Raw genomic sequence first — 24,515 nt, 5'->3', positions numbered from 1 at the left:
CGTGGCCGTATTTTTCGTCAAGTTTTGGCCGAAAGCCAAGAGGCCGAAATGTAGCCAGCACTTTAAGGATAATGGCAGCAGTTTTAACAATAGTGATGGATTGGTGTGGTGATTAGTTTAAAATGTTACGCTTATTAAGCTTCAATTACCACCTCTTTTTAAATATTTTCCCTCTCTTTATTTTGATGTAAAACGAAATTACTATGTTTATGAGCTTAATTGATCTGGCTTTATATAAGTAAAATCGGTTATTGATACAGAAATCGTATTTCTATACATACAAATATTTGCCATAATCGTTATTCATACCGATATCGTTATTTTACGAAAAATAATTGTACTTTTTGTAACTATTGTCAAATACAACGTTAAATCCTATTGAGGTCGGTTTTATTTACCGCCCGAACATCTGTGCTAAATATTTTTGAAATCGATTTACCCGTTTCAGTCTCAAAGCGTAACATACGAATATTTTTTCGCATGTATTTAAAATGTTTGTCTCCTTCAATGTTAGTCCCTAACGATTAAAGTTCTACAGAGTATGTAATGTCCACCGATATCTAAACGTAAGTAAATTATGTACCTATGTACGTCTAAAGGCCATTTTCGGCAAAATGTTCGTCCTTTTCGTCAACAATTCGTCATAACATCGATAAATCCCATCACTAGTCAAAACCGATGCGAATCAATAAATTCATCAGAGTTCCCGCGATGTTCCCCGAAAATTGTTTACAGATATTAATGGAATTACTTATAGCTTCCTGTTTTTAATTATTGTGGACATTGTTTAAGTTTCTTTTGTAATACAAAATGGTGACTGATTTTATTATTAAAATTGAGTTTATTAATATTCATTTTTTCTGTGTGTTTTAAGAATTTAAGATGCAGCAACTTGTCAGTAAGTAATTAATGATGTATATTTGCAAGCTATTTTTTTAATAACCATGGTGAATGATTTGCTTGCTTATGAGGTGGTAAGTTAAGAAAATATAGTTACTCACGACTCACTCGCTTTTTAGCACTAATAGTATCCACTGGCTTAGTTCGTGACACTGAAAGATGTTCTTATGAAGTCTAAAACTGGACTCGCGATTTGCACTTTCAAACGATCATCAGTTTTAACGTATACCTAATTATATCTAGTTATAAAATGATTGATAAAAAAATGAGTCTTCTACGCTCAGCTGTACGTTAAACTTAAGCATTTCTATCACCGCTACGAAGCTTGTAGCGCCACTTAGCTCTGATTGACGTTGTCTCTCCACTCGTGAACCACACAGTTAGCTCGTACGGGACTCGGCAACCCGTAGCTATGTCAATTGAAGAGTTATATTGTCTATTTTATCGTTATGTAAGTATTCTTTTGTAGGTTTTACAGCTAGCAGTTTTTTCGCATAATCGGATTTTCCGCACGTTCGCTGGATTCGTACGAATGGTGTCGTGCTGTTTTTAACTTCATCTTGTACGAGCAGTTGTCAATTGTTTTCACATGTCGTGGGTATTGAGCAGGGTTTTCCGCTGGGAAATAAGCCAGTGTGAAAAGGCTGTAAGTATTTGCCAATAAAATTTAACGCATATAAAACAAAACTATGTATTTGTCAAAACTTGTCAGTTGTCATTTTGTATCGAGCTAGCACGCGCATCCGGTCTGTATTTTATGTTTCTGTATGATATAAACTAACAGCCTTACTTATAAACGTAAATTAAATAATAAGTAATACTTTAGGGCTGTTTAAGAAAATTCTTGGTTATAAACGTTGCTTAAGCATGTCTTAACTAACATTTAATCACTACTACAGACTTTAAGTAGTGATTTGATAAAATGTTGCTTAGAAGGTGATTAGAGATTTTTATAAGTAAGGCTATAAGTCTATAGTGATCGTAGTGACAGCTCTCCTGTAGTGCTTTTAAAGTAGATTATATATGTTACCTTCAAAGTGAAAACCATAATTTTCACTTTCAAGTATTACATAATTAAACCAATTACCATATAACACTATAAATTAAAACCGAACGAGCGTTGAATAGTAAATTAAAACAACATAAAATACAGATGAAAATAAATTCTTGCCATCGAGAGCTTAATGTCAATATATCCGTTAAAAATGGGATTACCATCATTTTTGGGAGAATTTCGGATATTTTTTGGAAAATCCATTGTGTGTGCAGTCAGTGAATAATGCAACTAGGCTTTGTTTAATACCAGGTATTGCTGTTTGTATGAAAAATAAAAAGTTTTTTTTCAACTATCAACAACTGTGTTTTATATTGGATCTTTTGTATTTATGTTGGAACCGAATCGATAAATTTTTACGTATTAATTCTTAATGTAGAACGAAGAAGATCTAATAATGGTATCACCGATGGCATAATTATTTCCTAAAGTAATTTAAAATTAAAGTATACTAATAGACAAAGTTAACAAACATAATCTATCGATATAAAATGCATTTACATATTTCATAGCGTGAAATCTACCATTTGTACTTGTATAAGTGTCAAAATCACCCACAAAATCAAACACAACCTCTTCCACAGCTCAAAAGGTTTCAGGAAACATCCCACAAAACTCTACAACACGGTCACCCTAGCGATAATAGCGGTACAATATCCCGTCGGACAGCGATCGTAATTTCACTTCCTTGCGCCGATCAGTCTCAGGAGAAAGCTCTGACTTACTGCTGGTGAACTAAACTGGATTTATTTTGTACCTCGGTTTGCCTAGCTGCTAATTAAGATTTATTTAGCTGGGTAGAGCTGCAGGATTGTTTGAAAGAGTTACTGTAGGTTGGTACATGAAGGGGTTAAGAAGGAATTTGGGGGTTTTGGGTCAGTAAGAGCCTGACACTCCCTGTACGCTGCACTCACAATGTGGGTTCATTTGATGATGATTTCCCACCAAAAAAAGATTTATTTAGTAACTGGTATGGACAATAGAATCGCAGGTATGTGTTAGGGAATTGTTATGGAAAATACGAGTCAGAAGCTAGAAAGTCTGACAGCCAGTTTCTTTCACCAAGTCGTATTAAGTTGCACAAGTAAATGGGGTGAGGATCTCCCATAGACAATCACTCCATGAAAACATAGTACTCAACAGCGTCTAATTAGTTGGAAGCTGACTTCAAGACAGTTGGGAAAGGCTAGGCACTAGGCAGATTATGTGTAGGTCAATAATTAAGTACATTTATTTCGTAACTTGATATATTCTATCTCCAAATTGAATGTCCTTTTTACTGAACAAAGAAAATGAACCGGAAAAACATTTTCCTTAATATATTAGTGTCATATATCTTCACGGCTAGCTAGTTTAAAGTTCGGAGTTTCTATGAGACCTTCCTCTAACGAAAAGGAATTGTTTTTTGTTTGAATAGCAAAGTTTTGCATGAATGAGATTGATGGAATGTAATATTTTTAGGGACACAAGTAACGCCTACGATTTTGCCTGCGTCCTGGAGAAACTGCTTGCTGCATTCGGATAAAAAGTATGTGTATGTCGCGTCTCAGGCTCTATGTCTGCGTATCTACCAAATTGCATTTAAATTATTTCAGTAGTTTTCATGTGAAAGCCTGAAGAAACAGACGGAGTTACTTTCGCATTTAAAATATCTAATTTGAAAGGCTATTTTCTCCATAGTTATACTTAATGACAATTCAGTAATTTTTATATACCTACTAGGTATAAAAACGCTACAAGTGCAGCTGGATTAACAAACAATATCCCCTTTTCCTATATCCCCCTGAACATCGCAACGTAACAATATTAATTCTTGCAACACACATCGTGAAAATAGTCGATATTTATCGAAAATATCGACAACTATCTCGAGTAAGCGGCTTCAAGCACTAATCCGCTTTGTAGTATTCGTTTGAAGAGCTTACAAGCTTGGTAGTGAAGTTTATTATGTTATATCACTTGATATGTGCAGGTTTTGGAGTAGGTATATAGCGCACTAGCCGTTTTCCCGCAGTTTCACCTGCGTCCCGTGGGAACTACATCTCTCACTGGTCTGAAATATAGCCTATGGTATTCAGAAAAAGTGTACTTTTTCAACAGTACAACAACAAAGAATTTTTCAAATCGGTTCAATAGTTTCGGAGCCTTAAAGGTACAAACAAACAGAAAATATTTCCTCTTTGTTTGAAGAGCTCACAAGGCTTGCCTGGTGTCAGTTTTTCCTCAAATCCTCAATCAATTACTTCAAATAAATTATGGTAATAAGGTTACTTTATAAGGTTCAAATAACATAAAAACAATAAGAATCGACTTGTCCCTACAACCCTAAAAATTATTTACTAAAATCTCGTTATCACTTTTTCGCCAAATCGCCCACAAATCTGCAATCCTGTCACTACTTTCTACCAATCGAATTTCAACCTAATTCCGAAGCTCAAAGGGTACATTTTAGATTACAAGATTCCCTAAGCTGAGCGCTGAAGCTTTCAACAGAAAGGGTTCACATATTCGACTCAATAAAGTCGATGCTATGAACAGAAAATAAAATTTTATTCGACATGTTTCACCCTTCATAAAATTGTTGAGTTACTTGCCTATTTTGCAGTAAACATGAAACTTTCCTGGAATCTCTAATACTTTATAGGAAAACAGAAAGGTTTCTATACAGGAAAGGGTAAAAATTTCACTACATTGCGATGGTTAGGGGTCGTCGATAGCAAGAATAATTTGAGTAAAGTGGTTAATAAGTTTATATTTAAGCCTTTTTCTGCTATATTAGTTTAGCTAATTAGACGCAAATAAATAAATACTTATGCATTACTAACATGCGATCATTATTTACAGATTATAGAGCGTTTTCACAAAAGCAGATTTTTCGAGAGAGCGCACAAACTCGTTCTTGAGATCTATTGCACTAGGTCGGCATAAATTTTGTGTTTTTATCCAGTCTCCAAAAAAAGAAAACTTTATGAATTTCTTACAAAACAAACCGTATAATTAAGTACTAAGTCCTATATTTTTCTAACCAATAATAACCTTATTTTTCCAAAGAGAAAAAGCTGAGCTTTTTCATTTGATAAATATAGGGTTTTACGAGGCCAGATCAATATGGCCTATTGAGTTAGCTGTCAATGGATGCTTTTTATATGATCTGCTGTAGTTGCCATTTTGTTTTTGACACTCAGATAAAGCTGTATTGTCTTATAAATTAACTGTGTATCTTTAGTAGATTAACATTCGAGGTTGAATTTAATTCTCTATACATATTTCATAAACAGGAAACATTAGATGGCGTTTTCGTTTATTTGTTCGTTTGTACCTTAAAGGCTCCGAAACTACTGACCCAATTTGAAAAATTCGTTCGGTGTTGGTATGTTACACTCTTTTCAAGTAATATAGGCTAGCTTATCCCGGTACAAAGCAGTCGTTCCCACAGGACCCGAGTGAAAACACTGGGAAAACGACCAGTTGTCTCTAAAAATGGTATTGTACCATTTAAAATTTATTTTTTAGATATCTTTACGACCAGTTTAAATATCTTAGGTATTTTTTAATGCTGTCTAGAAAATGTAAATAACAAAAAAATAATTTTAAAAGTACACAAAAAAGTATATTTTTCAGCTACATTAATGCCTTAATTTAGAAGATCATATAAATGGCCCGGTTGGGCCAACAAAAGGACAGTTATGACAGTCCCTTTTATAATTCCCATAAAAATGGCCAAATTACAGGCCCAATGCAAATTTCGCGGAATAAATATGTTGCGGAAAAATACATGATATTATCATACATTAAAAACCGTAAAAAGTTGGTTGTTATGTAAATTTCTTCAGGCAAAATTTTCTTATTGTTATGTAGACTGAAAACATATGGTTTTTATTTATTTACTGGCCTTTTTCCGAAATTTAGATTTTGAAATCTTGATGTTTCAGTCTATTTAGTTTATGTTAAATAGCAAAAGCATTAGTAAGCTTTTTCTTTTCATTTTCTATTTTGAGGGTTAAATATCATCATTATCACACTAATATTAATAAACTACTTAACGGATGTTTATGACACTTGGCAGTAAATATAATATAAGTACTTCCCTATGGCTTATATCAGATTTACATAGTCTACTTTTTATCCGACTGCAAGTAGTAGTTAAACAGCTTAAAGTCAAAATGTTTATTTACACGCTACAAATATTCACAGTCAAAAGATATTTAAAACTTAACTAAGTAAAATTAATTCTGTAAAGCTACGCACACATGTATACAATTTATATTTCGCCTCAGACTGCTTTTAGGCTTACGACGGATTTACTAAAGAGATGGCCAAATGACGTGTATTTACTTTTTTGAGCTTAAAGTAGGAAAATAACCTTGACCTTGAAAATATTTTTTTACTTTTTAGACGGTAGATTTGAGATAATGAAAAGACTTACACAGGATATTTTGGCTTCTCACGGTTAAGTAGGTATGCCAATTTCCATTATGGAAAACACTGTGTGTCCTACCGACTTTCAAAAATTGGACTAGGTAGATTCTCAATTAGTGGAACAAAGTAAAAACTTGATGCTCTGGAAGTCGTAGGCAAGATAAACTCAATAACTTCAAGACATATGCTTTTAGATACACATACAGGCCCTAAATAATAAAGTTGCAAAATGTATTTTCTTTCCTTTCATTGTTGTTGAAAATCAGTCTAGTTTTTCTCATTCTCAAGAATTTACTAGTTTAACCAGAACGCACATAAAACGACTTGAAACGGCTAAAATACCCATAAAGTCTTTACGTCTTTTAATGCTGTGAATTCGTCATAAAACTTGAGATAACTCAATCTCAGCTTCCAATGAATGAGAGATTGAGAGACGGCATTCAAGTTTACGATGTGACGTACCTTAGCTAGCTATCTGACTGGAGACATCGGTCATTTTCCGGGATCGTACCGGATCCCGGGATCCCGGACCGAATACAAATGAAACTATTATCTACTCAGACAGTAGTGGGCTATGGAAACAGCGGGATGTTATAGACTGTGATTAGTTAGGTAGGCTGTTGAAGGTTTTCTTTTGTTTTCTATGTTCTAATAGTGTCTTGCGGTTTTACCAGATTCCTGAAGAAACTACTTTTTGGAACCAGATAAAAGTTGTCTAAATAGTAGTTATATGTAAAAGCTACATTACAAAAGAGTTCTATCAACATCTCTTTAATAGTTTTCGCGTAAAAGAGTACCAAAGCGTATGTAACTATTTAGTAATCTGTGCCAAAGTCAACAACGGGGTTAGAGGTAACACCAAGGCTTACGTAAATTACGTTTGATGTAAACTATTAACAGAAATAATAAAATAATTTACATGAACCTGGTTAGTATTTTACACAAAACCTAAGTAAATTAATGAACAAAAACTTATCCCGCTATTTGTACTAACGGTTGTAAGATGGCAAGTAAACAAAAAAATGGTGTAAAAATTGTTATTCGTTTCGTCGGATCGAATGAAAGTGGCATAGATACGGCAATTAACTATGTTCAGCTTACTAAGTAGGTTGGAACAAAATAGTCATTGCCTTTTTTGGCATACAAAATCAATCACATTTAAGGAGTTTTATTAGTATTTGAATACTTAACACAATATTTAAACTAAGGTTGCAAATATTTTTGTAAACTTAATTTAGACGTAAAGAAAACACATAGTTTTCTTATTTTATAGAAGGTGAATTTTGGGATTTTGGCCGTTTTTATGAGGGGTTCTTAGGCAAATATGCACAATTAAACAAAGTGAGTATTTAAAATACTCTGAAATATCCCTTGGCCCCTTGAGTTTTGGGGGCCTTTTCCGCTTATTTTGTGGCCATTTATTAGGTGGATCCCATAAGAATGGCCGGTGTCGCTTTGAAAGTGAGCCTAATTTGTTTTGTGCGCCCTTAACGTAAGTCATTTTAACGATTATAAGGTATCGTCCATATATCATATTATTTGGGAAGATTAAAAGAACCTATAAAGTATAGTTTGAAAAGTAGTAAGAGACAGTTTAACCATGTTAATACTAATAACGATTATGACTCTTCAGTTGCAATCTTCTTCAGATATGAACGTAGTTAACGACCGGCCCCTCAAAAGCCGTAAATCATCAATTCATGATGACTCTTCACAGTAATGCTGTATTTTAAACTTCGTCTTTTGAATTCTTTCTCCAAATTGTTAATTTACTTGATGAGATGGATAAGTAAGGATTAGATTGTTTTGTCTATAATCTTCATTGTGTTTGTTTGCTGACTATTTTTTCAAGACTTTTAGATTACAGTTATCTTTTTTTGCTAGCTGTCTTGTCATCATTGTCTCTTTAAATAGTAAAAGTTTTGAAAGCATTTTTTTTTGTTTTGTATTCAAATCATTAATTCCATTTCCAATCCATTCCATAATCAATCCCTGTCAAACTGTACTAAGAAATGTACCTACCAAATAAGTACCTTAATATTGTAATTTGTGGAGATGAAAATAAACGAATTTATTTATTTATTTATTTAGATAACTTCAAACACAATTTATATTTTCACGAATACTTACTTACGTATTTCTTGACGACTACTATTTTGTTATAGTTTCAAGTAGGGCCCAAGGAGTTGTAAATAAATTACATACTTTTAATTATTTTGGTAAGCATTGAAAACATTTACAAAAATTACGTACTTACTGTTTTCCCACGGTTTCGGCAGCGTCCCGTGGGAACCACTGCCCGTAACGGGATAAAATATAGCCTATGTTACTCGGGAAGAGTGTAGCTTTCCAACAGTGAAAGAGTTATTCAAATCGGTTCTTTAGTTTCGTAGCTTTTCGGGTACAAACAAACAAGCAAAAAACCTCTTTAATATATTAGTAGGTATAGATAAGTATACATAACTTACCAAGTATACATAGACCAATTCACGTACAGACAAACAGTTTGTCCTATAAATTAATTAGCTCACAAGTATGTGTGTGTAAGTAGATGAGTAAGTATGCAAATACTTGTGCAAGGGGCTTTGAATTTCAAGAGCCTTACTGATTAAGTTATCAAGTGTACTTACTTAGACGCGACATTTGATACAATAGGTATGAGCGTGGTTTAGTAGCGAAATATTTCCTTTAATAGTACCTAACCAAGACTTAAATGTATGTATTATAAATGCAAAAATGTTTTTTTTTGTTTCGCATTCACGCAAAAACGGCTGAACAATAAAAAATAGCCTATTTGTTATTCTGAAATTTAAACTACACTACTGCCAAGTTTGTTCAAAATTCGTTCATCAGTTTGGGTGTGAAGAAGTTACAAATAAGACACTCAAAAAATATGTTTCTATTGTAATTAGTTTCATCAAGATCCATTCAGCCCTTTGCGCGTAAGAAGCAAACATACATACTCTACAAACAGTTATAACACCAGTGTTTACTAAAATCACCACATTATCTAAACAGCAACATGATAATAATTATATTATCATTCCACCACCCCTAAAATAACGCATATCAAAACATAGGGTGTTCATGACCCTATCGATCCTCATCGAGGTAATTATGACAGCATACCGACGGAATTCTACATCAGGAGTCAGCACACGTTTGGCCTGATAAAATATTATATTGCCCCGGAATTTACCGTGTCAAGTTAATTTTAGGGAAGGTTGGTTAGTGTTAAATATTGTTTGTATGTTGAAGGTATTTATCTATACTGATATTATAAAAAGGAAAAGAAAACATATTGTTTGTAAAACTCAAAAATGCTAGAACGATATTGAAAGTTTTTTTTTCTGTTGGAAAGGTACACTCTTCCTGAGTAAAACAAGGCAAATTTTACACCGGTACGGGCAGTAGTTCCTTAGGGATGAGGGTGAAACCGCGGGAAAACGACTGGTGTTAGGATATGTTTATTTGTTTATGTACCTACTGAACGCATAAAATGATTAAAAAATATTTATTTTTTTAAATTGTTCTCTGAAAACTGAAAACGCATCAATGGTTATCAAATAATCATCATCATCAATCAATCGTCCCACTGCTGGGCACAGGCTTCCTCTCATACGGAGAAGGATTGAACGTTAATCACCACGCTTGGGTCTAATTATATCTAAGTCAAAGTTTTATTATGTTTAAGTAGCTTATCCTTATAAGTAGTTCAACTTGCATTCTAAGAGTACAACTTCCCACACTCGGATAAAAATTCATTTACTACCAAATAATGACAACAAAGTAGGTGTTATCACCTATTACATTAAGAAACAGGTTACGCAAAACTCAAAACGCTTCTAAAACTCAAAACGGTGCTTATCTTTTATAAAAGATAATTCATGACGTCATCAAGGAAGTGTTTAAAGGATATAAAAGATAATGGTGTTGCCACAAATAACGGGGTTTAGCCATGGTAGTATCTGAAGCTTTGTCAACAAGATTGTTATGGTAATTGCAAGTCGTTCGTATAATCGAAGTAGGTATTAAAGCTTTTATGTCTCTGAAGTTGTCGTGTCCAGCAGTTTTGGAGAATATTGTTAAAGGTATTGTTTGTTTATGTAATGGTTATCGATATTTTATCCGCAGGTATGTAACTGGGTTGAGGAGGTCAGATAGGCAGTCGCTTCTTGTAAAGCACTGGTACTCAGCTGAATCCGGTTAGACTGGAAGCCGACCCCAACATAGTTGGGAAAAAGGCTCGGAGGAAGAAGAAGAAGGTATGTAAAATTGAATACCTACTACAGTGCATTACCGACATTACTGATTAAATGTCAGCTATATCGGTATTGGTATTGCATTTATTCCGAAACAACAGTCCTTTTAATACCCCACACTGAAAACTAACACACATTATTGTAAGCAATATTATTGTAATCACATCTACCTACCTCAAATTTCACCAACTACATAATTTACATATACAACCATGTCAAACCGCCCAGATAATACAACAATGACCCACCAATCAAATATTAATACGTCTATTATACGCCCAATGAGCCCGCATCCGCTGCAGCGCTTGAAAGCGTAGCTATAAATACTGTAATAGAATCAATAAACTTTATAACTCGGATAGCAATATCGCTGGATACCGCTGAGTGGTCATAAATGAGGATATGGCATAAGTTTTGAGTTCGCAGTCAATGGGACAAAAAATATTGGGTACTAGCTTCCATCCGCGGTTTTAGGCGCGTCGCGAGATTTTCCGTAGCCGAATGGTGACAAAAATTATCCTATGTAGTATGTCCTCCTTCAAGAAAACAACACGAAACACCTCTCTCTCTCTATTAATTAACTTTACTAAGTTAGTCTAACTTTAAACCTATGAAAATGTATGGTCACTTATTTCTTTGTAATCCCAAGTTTTGAATATCTCAAGAAAAAGTAGTTTTTTTTTTAATATTTATAGAAAAATATTTTGAGGAAACCTGGACGTAAAAGTCTGAAGAATTTCTAATATTAGTAAATTATTATACTTAACATATTACAGTAAAACCAAACTTCCCAACCTTTTAACTATAAGAAAATATCTATTCAAACTGGTCTAAAAAGATAAATGAAGTGGAATGATTTCAAATAATAAACCGCCCAAAAGGAAGGTAGTTTGATTCCGTAAATACCTCTGTCCCTTAATATTTTGTTGGCTTAATAAAACCTTCTATAAATAGGTTTAAATGTTGCGAATGTTACGAGCCGATGGCTTTGAAACCTTCTGTTCAGATAAGGGTGGCTACAGACGACACGATTTTTTCCGTCGTAGTCACAGATTCGAACGTTTTTTTATGTGAAAATTCATACTTTCTTCGACTAGGTAATCTTTTCTAAATATCCGTTGGCCAATTTTTACACAAATTTAGTATTTAACCGCGTTTTGCGTTTAAACGAAAACAACCTTTAGCAGTTTAATACATATATGTAAAATTACGTACCGAATTACTGAGTTTATCCGAATAATCTTTTAAGTAATAATGTGGTTTATTTTCAGAATTAACTTCAAAACTCAAGAAAAGGCATCATCACTTCCTCACTACACAATGCACCCGCAATATCAAACCAACAGAGACTGTGATTTTTTTGTCGCAAGTCTACCACCACCCTTAAAAGGTTCACTGGCTCGTCTCAATGACGAATGTGTCCCTTTAGGATCCCGGACTTAACGTTATATCTATTTCCGTTAACGGAAAAACTTTTTCCAAAGATTGCTTATTCCGGAAAATTATTTTCGCTGAGGAAAACTTTGATCTGAAGTAAGTTATGTGGTAGTTTTCTGCTGATGGGTTACTATTATAGCTTTTAGTGTCTTTTTGATGATGCACTATGTGTTATTGGTCTGTGGAGTGGCTTAGAGAGCTCGTGGGTAACAGCTCCAGGAGTCTGTGGATGGTTTAGGTACTCTGTAATTTGGAAGGTACTTTAAATTGGTAGCTCCCAGCTGTTATTTGAACAACTTCGGGAGTCGTTGCGGCTAATGAGAAGCCTGAAAACCTGACAGCAAGTCTTAGCTTGGGGTATAAGCTTACTTGTCCAGGTAACTGGGCTATCAGATAGGTAGGGAATCAGATAGGTAGTCGCTTCATGTAAAATATTAGTATTCACCTGCATCAAGCTGAACACCAATGCTTTACATGGAGCGACTGTTTGTGGTTAGAATAGAAGCCAATCCCTATATGTATATGTAGGTGGGAATGTTACATGCAATGCGAACTAAATATTCTCATTTATATAATAATAGATACTACAAATACCAGGTTTCAATAAACCTGAGAAAAATAAATTTGAAAACCAGAGTAATATAGAGTTTAAACTAAACCAAAAGCTAACTAACCACTTGAACAGTCACGCGAACATTATAATAAAAATACGTATTTCATATCCAAACTAACAACTAGGTTATCTCGAAACTATTCCATTTTAACCAGAACTTCATGTAAAACATTTAAAATTAAATTCATAATTACAGTCCGCTGCACTTACCTGCGTTATTATGTTACGTAAAACGAAACGCAAAGTGCTAAAACGTTTTATGCTTAGCTCTCGTTATAATGAGATATGGTGGGGATTAGTTAGGGTTTTATCCGACTGCTAAAAAGGGTGTTTTACGAAGGTACAATCATATTTACTGTTAAGTAGTTAGTAGCTTCCGTCGGTGGTTTCATATGTGTCCTGTGGGTACTACTTTGTCTACCCGAATAAAAAGTAGCCTATAAGCCTTTCTTCAACGAATATGACAACACTGAAGTAATTTCAAATTGGTTCCAGCATTTCCTGAGCTAACCATGTTTTGGCCAACATACAAACTCTTCACCTTTACAATATTTTCATAGATTAGTCATATTAAAGAAGCATACATAGGCACTTGATTACTAAGTTATATAACTTATGTTTGTGTGGGTAGCATGTACTTGAAATTCTGCACTTGATACCGTTTGAATTGATAAGACAATCACTGTAATGTCTGTAATTGAAAACCCTTTGACTCAGTGACAGCCGCAGCGTTCTGTCAAGGTTAAGATATGCAGACTGGTGCAGGCTTGTGGATGGGTAACTAAGCCTTCAAATCACGAAGCATACTTTTATAATAATATATGCACAGCTTTTGCTCGCAGTTTCACCTCCGTCTCCCTGATAAAGCCCACAGGTCGATTTTCTTTTTCAAATCAAGTCTTTTAAGTAATTTCAATTTACTTAATATGTATTAACTAAATTGAAATTATTAGATAGTCAGACGCTTGAAGTAAAATAATAAGTTGTATTTGTTGTATAGCTGTACTCTGTTAAATTAGCCTCGATTTTGTGAAAATGCTAGATAACATTGTAGGTTAATAGCTTATTTAAGATCAATAAGACACAATATAAAATTTACCTTATGTAGAAATTAATAGGGTTTCAAATGAGATGCTCCTCGGTACCTGTAACAAAATAAGTTATTATTAATAACAATTTTCCTGGGAAAACAAAATACAAGCGATACAAAGTAACAAGTTTTCAGACTATCGTAGTACAATGTAAATATTTTTTGAAATTATATGTGGTAGTGATTAACTTAGTGATAAAACGTCCTAATTGAAATAATTTTCGCTTATATTAATATAGGTCAATGTCCTTATAGAGGCTAATCAATACTTTATTTGGTAGGTAATGTGGTGTTACTTTTGTTATTTACTAAATAGGTAGAATCTATGTATGTTATATAGTATTCTAAAAATGTATTTTCAACAAACAACAAAAACTTTTCTTGAATAAGTATACTTGTTTAAGAGCATCATCACCTACATCACACTTATTTCAAATCTTTTCAAAAGAAACATCTCAATAATTTCTTAAATAACTTAATATAAAACAACCAGAGCTCCAATATTATCTACCTTATTGGAAAAATTTTGAATAAAATCTTAATAAACTTCGTTAAATCTAATCAGTTGGACCCTCAATCACTTTTCACTGAAAACATTTTCAAACCAATTAGTATAAAGGTCGATGTAACCACTCGTCCTTTCAGAGAATATTTCAGCAAAAACAAAACGTATGAAACAGATATAGTAAGTTCAACTCAGTCGTGCGCGCGGCCCTATGTGTGGGTAACCCTTGTACATATACAGTGACTTTGTGTGCGTGACAAGAGGTACAGTCGGGTACAATACAGTTATTTAGGGGTTGTATACGGGTGTTTAAAGAAAAACAGTTATTACGTAATTTAATGTTTATTTATTTATAATGATTATGAATCGCTACTTGAAAAATCAAATGATGAATTTTCGGATTCGCTACTCTCCAAGGTGAATTATAAATTCTGACTCCATGTCAAAATGTCTATAGTTATCTTCTTTTTTCTTTTATATATGTCGACAAGTATTACCCCACATCCCTTCATCAATTTGACATAAACGTTCATTTATGAGTTTCATTATTTTCGTCTTATTTTGGTCGACATTATGCAAAGCAATATATTTTTTTTTAATTCCCCACACATTTTGTTTACATTATTATACTAGATTATAAGGTAAACGCGGGTGAAGTCGTCATGCCCCAATAGTCGTCAATTAATCTTAAAACTTTTATTATTACTTTCTACTGAACTTAAAATGGGCCGGTTTATATATCAACATATTCTTGATAATATATTGCACAATTGAAATAACAATACGGGGTTTAAACAGTCACGACTTCTAAGATATGTTATTTGAAACGTGTGTGCCCTAGCAAAATCGTTTTTTCGTTAAGTTCAGCTATCAAAAGTGAAACTCAGCACGTGGTTTTGTGTTTTGATTTACATAACTCCAGTGGGGTCTGTGGTATGTTTCTTTGTTTAATTAGATAGTTAAGTTTATTTGCTAGCCATGTAATATGCAATTTGGAATACTTTTAACATAGAAGATATATTTTTTTAATGTGACATCTATTGGTACTTCAAAACTCCCATTTGACCCAAAACCCGTCAATTTTACAATTATTATGACGACTACTGGGACATGCTCAAAAGTTGCACCTAAACTCGTCATAATGAGGATATTTTGTGTTTTACAGTACAAAATGCGAATAAATAGCTAATATCGGGACTTTTACAAAATTGAAAACTGTCTAGAACAAACATATTTAAGGTTTAGACTACATTTGTTCATAAAACTGCGTTTCTTTTAAGCTTTTTCTTAGGGGTAAATTTTACTCTGCTGGTTCTAGTTGCAAGTATGTACGCAGTCATGTTATTCGATTCAATTCATATGTTTTTTAATGGTTAAATCCCCTGTTTTCTATAAGTATGCACTTTCTATGAGTGTTTTTTCAGGTATTATTGGCCGCTGTAGGCCTCCGCCATTCGATTAAGATCTACCGCTTTGGGTACAAGTAGGTCTAGCACTAGCCTTTGTTTCTACTACGCTTGGATTACAATTTGTGGCAAACAAAAATTGACTGTTCTTACACTATGCTTTTTGTTCCTAACGTGCCTTAATAGCGCCTGTATAAAAATTATGTCATTCAACTAGTTTTGACGCAAAAAATATTAAAATCAGTTTTAAAACTAAGGTGACATAGCTTCCATCGCTGTCACTTCTTCGCTTGTCGTATTAGATATTGATGGGTAAAGAGTAATCTTAAGTAAGATTTTTTTATTTAAAATTGTCTGTATTTAGTGATTGCATTATCGTAATTTTAATAGCAGATCATGACTGAAAGAAACTACAAGCAAGAGGGCCTTTTAAAAGTCATAAAAGCTGTAAATCAAGGGCCCACACATAACATCAGATGCTGTAAAAAAAAATTAAAACGCCCTTTTGAGACAACTTTAATGAAATGGTGACACAAAACCGACGATTATCCCTGTATATATACTATAGAAATGAACCCAAGGACAATCTCCGGGTCTGTGCTAAAGTATTGCTAACTATGGAGGAAAACTAATTGGGCTATTGCGTTGGGAGGGATGTTAGTGGATTAGGATATAGGAAACTATAGGAACTATGGCACCTGGAAAAAGTCGTGGTGGCCTGGTGGGCCAAGAATCGACCTCTCAAGTATGAGGGCGCGGGTTCGATTCCAGGTCAGGCAAGGTATGGTTGTATGTACTTTCTAAGTATATCCTGCAATGACACCAATGACTGTGTTTCGGATGGCATGTTAAACTGTAGGTCCCGGCTATCTTTGAACATCCTTGGCAGTCGTTACGGGTAGTCAAAAGCCAGTAAGTCTCACACCAGTCTAACCAAGGGGTATTGGGTTGCCTGGGTAACTGGGTTGAGGAGGTCAGATAGGCAGTCGCTTCTTGTAAAGTACTGGTACTCGGCTGAATCCGGTTAGACTGGAAGCCGACCCCAACATAGTTGGGAAAAAAGGCTCGGAGGATGATGATGATGAGGAACTATGGCACCTGCCGATGACAATGTATTAAATACATGTTAAAATGGCAGGTGGAGACTCGGGAATCAGTCACTGAATAGCAACAAGAGGGCAATAGGGACATGAGCAGCTGAAGGGTGAGGATACCTCGGCGGACTTTAAACGTAAATCAGGCGCTCCCTGTGGGTCCAGCATCACCGGCCCACTCGCCACTTACCACGAGGCACCTACCCTCCGAGCAGGGCTGCTAACCCTGCTCTAGCGACTCCACTCTGGTCGGCCAATGAAGGCAAGCCAAGAGGCGGGAGACATTCACTCCGGCAGGCCGGAGATGGGGGACAGTATACTCTCGCCGGAGCACTCGGATATATAGCCCCGCGGGGTCGCTACTCCCCGTCATCAATCATCATTACAATTTAAATATTTTAAAAGTAATTATTTTACTCGTGCTACATATGCACATGACTGCATCGTTATTGTGATTAAGAAATATAACATACTAGCTTCTGCCAGCGGTTTCACCCGCATCCCGTGGGAACTACTTCCCGTACCGGGATAAAAAGTAGCCTATAGTCTTCCTCGATAAATGGGCTATCTAACACTGAAATAAATTTTCAAATCGGACCAGTAGTTCCTGAGATTAGCGCGTTCAAACAAACAAACAAACAAACTCTTCAGCTTTATAATATTAATATAGATATTTTATAGACTGGTTTTGTGATTACAAGCGTTTGATAGATAGGAATATAAATTAAAATGCAACCATGTCTGTTTTATTGAATACCTGCTCTTCTAACAGATTATGACCTGCTATTCTAAATAGGAATTTGGTTTTTTATCTGTCTACCTACTACCTAATGTTTCAAAAGCACAAGTATGCTTAACAAATTCAAGCACAAAAAAAATGTACATAACTTGAACCTTATGTTCAAGAGCAGAGAGTTTACATTAGCATTAAAAGTTGACGAGTACTGGGATAATTTGACGAGTGTCCGTACAAATCAGACGACTATTGGTACAAATCGCCCTTTTTTTACTTTTGCCTTAATAAGTATATAAACCCATCAAAATGATTAAAAAAGCATTAGTTACTTAGAATAATGAATAAATACTCTATCACGTCATGCAAAAATGTTCATTTTCTAGTGAATATTTAACACACAGTAGCGCTTCAAAGTCAGTGATTTCCGAAATCCGACGACTATTGGTACGTTTACCTTACCTCTTTTTATATTCTTAGTCCACACTTTTATTTATTGTGCGCGTACCCCGAGCTAGAAAATATGTAAGAAGTATTTAATTCATCTTTTAGACATTTCACCTTATTTATTTCTTAGATAATGTCAATGTCAATTTGAAAAGACGTATGAGAAAATTATATTTAATTTAATAAAAAGCTTTGAATGTTGTTTATTTTGAAACGCTTTACCTGACTCCTTAATAATTTCTCCGTGAATAACTAGTATTTTCGTAAACGACTGTAGCCATAACAAAAAGCGATAAGAACACGTCATGCTCGGACGACGTCACTGTCACCCGAATGAAAGTTGTATATTTACAAGCCGACGCACACATAGGGCCGCGCGCAAATCTGAGTTGAACTATCTATAATAGAAATGAACTTTTAGATAAACAAAAGTTTATTTGACAAGACTTATTGACGGAGTTCGTTGACCCCGTATTCGGGGGATGGTGGTTGGTTTAAGGATCTCACACTACAACGGTAATCGAAGTAGCTATTTTTAGTCTCATCTGCTTTCAAGAGAGTTCAAAACAAGAGTTCCTCCATTCTTCGGAATGCACTGTAAATTAGTGGGTCTCGACTGTGATTTGACAGTCGTTACGTGTAGTCAGAAGCCAGAAATTCTGACAACCAACCAGTCTTAGCAAGGGTATGAAGTTACGCGGGTAACACGTTATATTGGTGGCTCCTGGCTGTTACTTGAACATCTTTGACGGTCGTTACGGATAGTCAGATCCAGAAAGGACACATCAATTGGTTTACAACAATGGGCATTTTTATACATGTTCGTCTACTCTTTGGTAAGCGGGAGTGTGAGATACTCTTAGGTACGAGTCTCCCGACAGGATTGATGCGGGGTCATTGTACTCGAGTTATTTTTTAATAAGAATTAGTTATTTATTTTGCCTTGTCACGGATGAAGTGTTATGACTGATCTTTATTATTCTGTCACTTAGGTAAATGTTTTAGCAATTTTTCATGAAAAATTCTCAGAAGAAAAATATGACTTTTAGACGGATTTGAGTTTTAAGACACGTTGTTCGCTGAGGTTTCTCCCAAGTGCCAATAGAACCACTTTCCACAACCGGGTAAATAGTAGCCTATATCGTTTCTCGGAAAAGGTCAAGAAATAATATTTCAGAAAAAGTTTAAAATATTCCTAATAAAAAGGTGTCTATTCAATAAAAGAATACTTCGAAAAATAAAAATAAAAAAGCTAAAATCAATAGGTACTTCATAAAATAACAACAGCAACTACCAACATGAATATGTTATATAAGTAAATAAAGATACATCACCTAATACTACCTACTTTTTGATAAAAAGTTTATGTCTAGAATATAAGTTAGCAATAAGCCCTCACATTTTTGCAACGCCTGCAAAAGGCCGTTAAGCTGAACCTAAACCTATATCTAAGATCTATACAACCTTAACTAACATGCAAATACATATTTTGAGTTTGAGTTTGGGTCAGGTAGATGATGATGGCATTTCTCAGACAGTATCTCTGTACTATTTATCAATTAAATTGATAGAATAATGTTGACATAAAAGTGCAACAGACAGACAGACATAGCTTTTTTTGCATTCTTTTATATAAGTACGCAATTCTTATTCCAATTTTTCGTTGTTGAAACCTATATGATAAATCTTTCCATGCCCCACGGGAACAAAGGGCCTAACCACACATAAATAACGCAACAAAATATGTACTCTTTATTAAAAAGGTTGTATAACAAAATTAATCGACCATAGAGGTCCCAATCTGTCTCCCATAACCCAAGGACGAGGTTTATTGAAAAATACTCAGCTGGACCGTAAAATTGGGTCCTTGAGCTTCGCCGATAAGTCGGCGTCATTTCATAAATTGAGTGTGAATTAGAAGCGTTGAGGTGGCTACAATTTATGTCAATATGTTGTCACTTTGAAGCTTTGTAGTAGATAGGTGTAGAGTTATAACTTGCTGATTGTGTAGAGTAGAATAGATAGGATTGGTTTATTTATTTGTAAACGTGAGTAAGTAACATACACAGGCATGGTATTGGTGTTGGTGCTTAAAGATCTATTAAGTACATTTGTATTTAGCCAAGAAGAATAGAAATAAGAACAAAAATACTATAGCTAAAGCTTACCTAAATGGGTTGAACAAGTTTACTCGTTCATCACAGATTTAAGACAGCTTTTAACAGCTGTATTAACCAAAGAAGTAGTTTTTTCGCTCAAAGAAACCCGTATAAAATTGAGATACCTAAAGCTATATATAATATAGAAGCTACGAAGCTTATTGTTCATGTAACAGTGATTTTCAATCCAATCTCTAGGATAACCACCTCAAAACATAGAACTATTCATAACTTCCTAAATGAACATGCATCTATCATGTCTACCCCCTCAACAACAGCGCAATGGCGTATCCATTGATGTTAATTAGCGAGAATTTCGATCACAAAGCAGACTATCAAAGGAAACCATTCATAGATCTAACTGGAAATATACCTAACTTCTATAGCGATATCATATTGTAGTTGGCCTTCTAACTATTGTCTAGGTATCATAGGTACCTAGACTCGTGGCTTAGTGGTTCATAAAGAGATCCTTTTTACCGACTTCGAAAAAAAACCGTTCTCAATTTAGATCTGGGTATTTTGTTAGGTTAACTTTCATGCATGTTTTTGTGCGTATCTGCTGGGTCCTTTGATGGAGACCAAAAATAAAAACAGAGTACAAACATGCTGAAAGGGAAAAATAAAGCTTTTCATATGGCTTTAAAAGGCAGTGGCAAAATAAACACAGTTTTAACAGACTTTCAGAAATCGACTTCTAGAACCATATCAAAAGTACAATTTTGTCCCTTCGAATATTTGTGAAGTTGGTTTACTTATTGATAAAAATATCTGTGGGTTAGGTTATTCAAATTAGTCGAATTTGGACCTGTACAGAGAAACCTTATATTTGATCACTTATTAATTAACAGGTAACATAATTTAACATAGACAAGTACAAAATGAAACTTATGTTCAAAATTCTTGGTAGATATTACGAAGTACATAATCATTAAATACAAAATGTTTTACCTTTGTTAATTATTGACTTCATTTATTGAGACTTATAGATCCAATTAAACGAAATAATTAATGAATTTCCAGTGAGAACAACAGTTGGAAATTCAACTGAAAATCAATTTTGAATTTGAATTCAATGAAAATGAACTATGGATTTTACGTATTCCAATTTATTTTGTTTGTTTATTTATTATCTTGTACTGGGAATTTGTGTTTTTTTTATAGTGTAGTTTATTTGCAAGAATAACAAATATTTTTGTTTACAAAAAAACCTACATTGATAAAAAAATACACAATAAAATGTATGTAGTAACCAAAACTACAATACTGAAAAAAATACGCAATAAATAGTAACTACGGTATAAATTATTATATTCAGTACATATATATAGAAATTAAAATAAACATTTGAGTACCTAAACGCACCAATATAACACATTACGATCAAAGTCTCACTTTATAAATAATTTTAAAATAAAATACAACTGTTATCAGAATGCAGTGTAACAACTAAAGTACTTAAATAATAACACCGGTACTGTTTCAATATTTATTCTAAAAATAGGAAATCTGTATGCAATTGCGACAAAACAAATTGCTATTCAAGAATACGTACTTTTCAATATACGACAAGAGTGCTTCTAATGCAAAATAATGAGCCACCTTAGATTATTTAACCAGCAGGAACCGTCATGAGCATACATTTTTATGCTAAAAACGTTTTTTACAAAAAATCAAAAACCATCCTACAACATACCTACCATTTCGTAAGTCTGAAAAATACCATACTGAAAACAACATCAAAATCGTTTTAGCCAAGCGTGAGATAATAGCGCACATACATGCATGTGTACCAGTCCAACTGAGAACCTCCTTTTCTAGAGGTCGGTTAAAAAAGTTGCCAATTTCCGAGTCAAGCGAGGTAATGCAACAAATAGTGATAGCTTACTCGTGCATTTTCGATCACATCGTGTCGTACGTACACGACAAAATACACTTAACGCATACTTACTAGAAATACTGGTGGCCAACAAGTACTTATGGCAGAGAAGAAGTCATTTCGATGGCGTCTCCAGTAAGTTTATACTCTAAGTGAGCTACTCAGGGAGTTTATATGTGAAAGAAAATATCCAAGATGGCTGACTTTCTAGAGAATTCTGTTCTAATTGGAAATATATTGCAGCTTTGTGCAGAGTCCAAGTGGGTGTAGATTCTTATTGCTCCTTCTAAATGTCACTGTAAAGGTAAGAAGGTACTAAAGAAAAATATAATACATTTTAGGGAAAGAAGTAAATGCTAAGCTTTTCCTCGAAGGCTTGAAAATTCTTAATTTATTGACTGCAGTGACCCATTAACTCCCCATGCAATAATGAGGTCTTATATAATACTCCTCCGAGCCTTTTTCCCAACTATGTTGGGGTTCGACTTCCAGTCTATCCGGATTCAGCTGAGTACCAGTGCTTTACAAGAAGCGACTGCCTATCTGACCTCCTCAACCCAGTTACCCGAGCAACCCAATAGGGCAACCCTTGGTTGGAAATGAGGTGTTATACTATTTCTACATAACTTTGACGTGTCTGTGGAATAAATGAGCCGTTTTCTCTAACGATATCGGATCTTCTTGATATCCTCTACTTAATACCTACAATTTAAATCAAAAATAATATCATGAAAGCCTCGAAATAAATCTCTAAAACTGCCTACCTGAACTGATATGAGTGCCATTTTTATGTGAAACTCAATGCGTTTAGAATTGCATGACGCCATTACGAATTTATCGGTAATTATGTAAAGCTGTGCAATATAACATTTTTATGGTTATTTTATGCTGCAAAAGCATGAAGGTTTTTTTGAGCAATAAAATGAAGACGTCTTAGCTGTGGAAAAAAGTGGTGATTGGTCTTATCTTGTAAGTTTTCTGTAACGATACATTCGGGAGGTATGTGGGAAGCTCAAACTTTATGTTATACGAGAGATCTATGTTCAGCGGATTGCCATGGACCACTAATGGCGACATTTAAAACATCACCCAGATATTTTTTGATTAGATGGGAAATCATTTCCTATCTCCACAAACTGTATGTTGGATGGAAAGGAATGTCAAATGTTTACTGACTAAAACCCACCCATGTTCCTTCTGGAACATTTTGTGTACCAGGACCGTGGCCGCCAACTTCTTCTAACGATGATACCTTTGCCCCAGCAATGGATTATATAGAAAGTGTAAAAGTAAAGCAATAAAGCATGCTTAATTTCTTCGTTTATCACATGCATAGTATATTTATCGGCTGATAGTTTAATGATGAGATACAGCTAGATAATACTACTATTCATGCACGCAATAAACTCGTCAAGATTGACGATAAGTTTCGAAATCAGCGCCGTGGGAACTCGCGCCGCTCTAATTTTCTCTCGATTCGCTGTTGCTCTAACAATGTATCTAAGTACTTTATTACCATACGGTCTTCATGCATCAATAGTACAAAAACTAATAGGTACTTTGAGGCCTTGTAAGCACGAAGCACTTTGAAACTTATAAGCCCTTCAATTTATCCTAATTTTACAGTTTCGCAGGTCAGATACTTACAATGTTAAGTGTAATCTTTTCCTCGATCGGTTTATGAATATGGTTACACCCCCGAGCTAAGAAAAGTATCCTGAAAAGGCGCATTGTGGAAGATACCATAGGTGCCTTGATACATGGTATTTATACTCTTATTGCAAACAGCTTGGTGAGTTTTAACATAACAGTTTGACAACCTTTTGTTCCTTTGATTTGTCTTAAAGAACCGAGATCAGTCAATTGTGCGTGTTATATTACTGAGTACAAGCTTTTACTCATACAGGCTCACTCTTTTACCCTTACGCTCATAGTTCAATAGGACGACAATCCAACACGACCGGAGAGAGATCTCTAACATAAGTGACAGCTACAAGTACATGCTCTCGGAACCACGAACAATAATATACCAAGTAGCTGTCAGTAGCTATTCTTCCACATTCAATGTGTGGGTGGTTTATCTGCAGCGGAACCTAGTGCGTTGACCCTACAGCGATTTAGAGAAAGTGTTTCGCCAATCGCCATTGTATTGCTGTTAGTTGCGTAAGCACGCACCGGTTCGTGACAATAAGATGAATCAATTTGATGGTGATTCGTTTTGGATGGCTATTTTTTGGTTGAAAGTTCGTAACGATATGCATTGAACATTACTGGTTAAGTACCTAAAGGCATGGTTTGCACCAAGTTCCTTTGCAAAGTAAGATATTCGATGCATCAATTATTGATTTATAAATATTGATTATTGTGTAGTCAAGTAATCAAATTCTCACAAGCAAAGCTTCTCTCCAATTTCTGTACAAACGAATGCGCCAGGACTCAAAAGGCTAACTTCATAATTGCAAAGTTAATTGGGCCGAAATGTGCCACTACTTAACTTTTAAGCAATGTCCTTTTGAA

The 24,515-nt window shown here is 34.6% G+C and overlaps 1 protein-coding gene across 3 annotated transcripts in view; it reads right to left on the bottom strand.

Annotated features, from left to right (window-relative positions):
* The window catches only part of LOC110383355 (rho-related GTP-binding protein RhoE), a 142,339-nt gene that overhangs the window by 82,792 nt on the left and 35,032 nt on the right, over positions 1–24,515 (bottom strand). For 2 of the 3 annotated variants that reach the window (XM_064039066.1, XM_064039064.1), the window contains exon 2: positions 13,785–13,830. The exons of the other annotated variant lie outside the window; for it this stretch is intronic. The gene's annotated coding sequence lies outside the window, so the exon portion shown is untranslated. The remainder of the gene's footprint in view (positions 1–13,784; positions 13,831–24,515) is intronic. 3 annotated transcript variants of the gene reach the window in all.

The sequence above is a fragment of the Helicoverpa armigera genome, chromosome 18 (genome assembly GCF_030705265.1).
Source record: "Helicoverpa armigera isolate CAAS_96S chromosome 18, ASM3070526v1, whole genome shotgun sequence".
NCBI lineage: Eukaryota > Metazoa > Arthropoda > Insecta > Lepidoptera > Noctuidae > Helicoverpa > Helicoverpa armigera.
The sequence above is the reverse complement of the archived record's forward strand: the minus strand, read 5'-3'. Positions and strand labels throughout refer to the sequence as shown.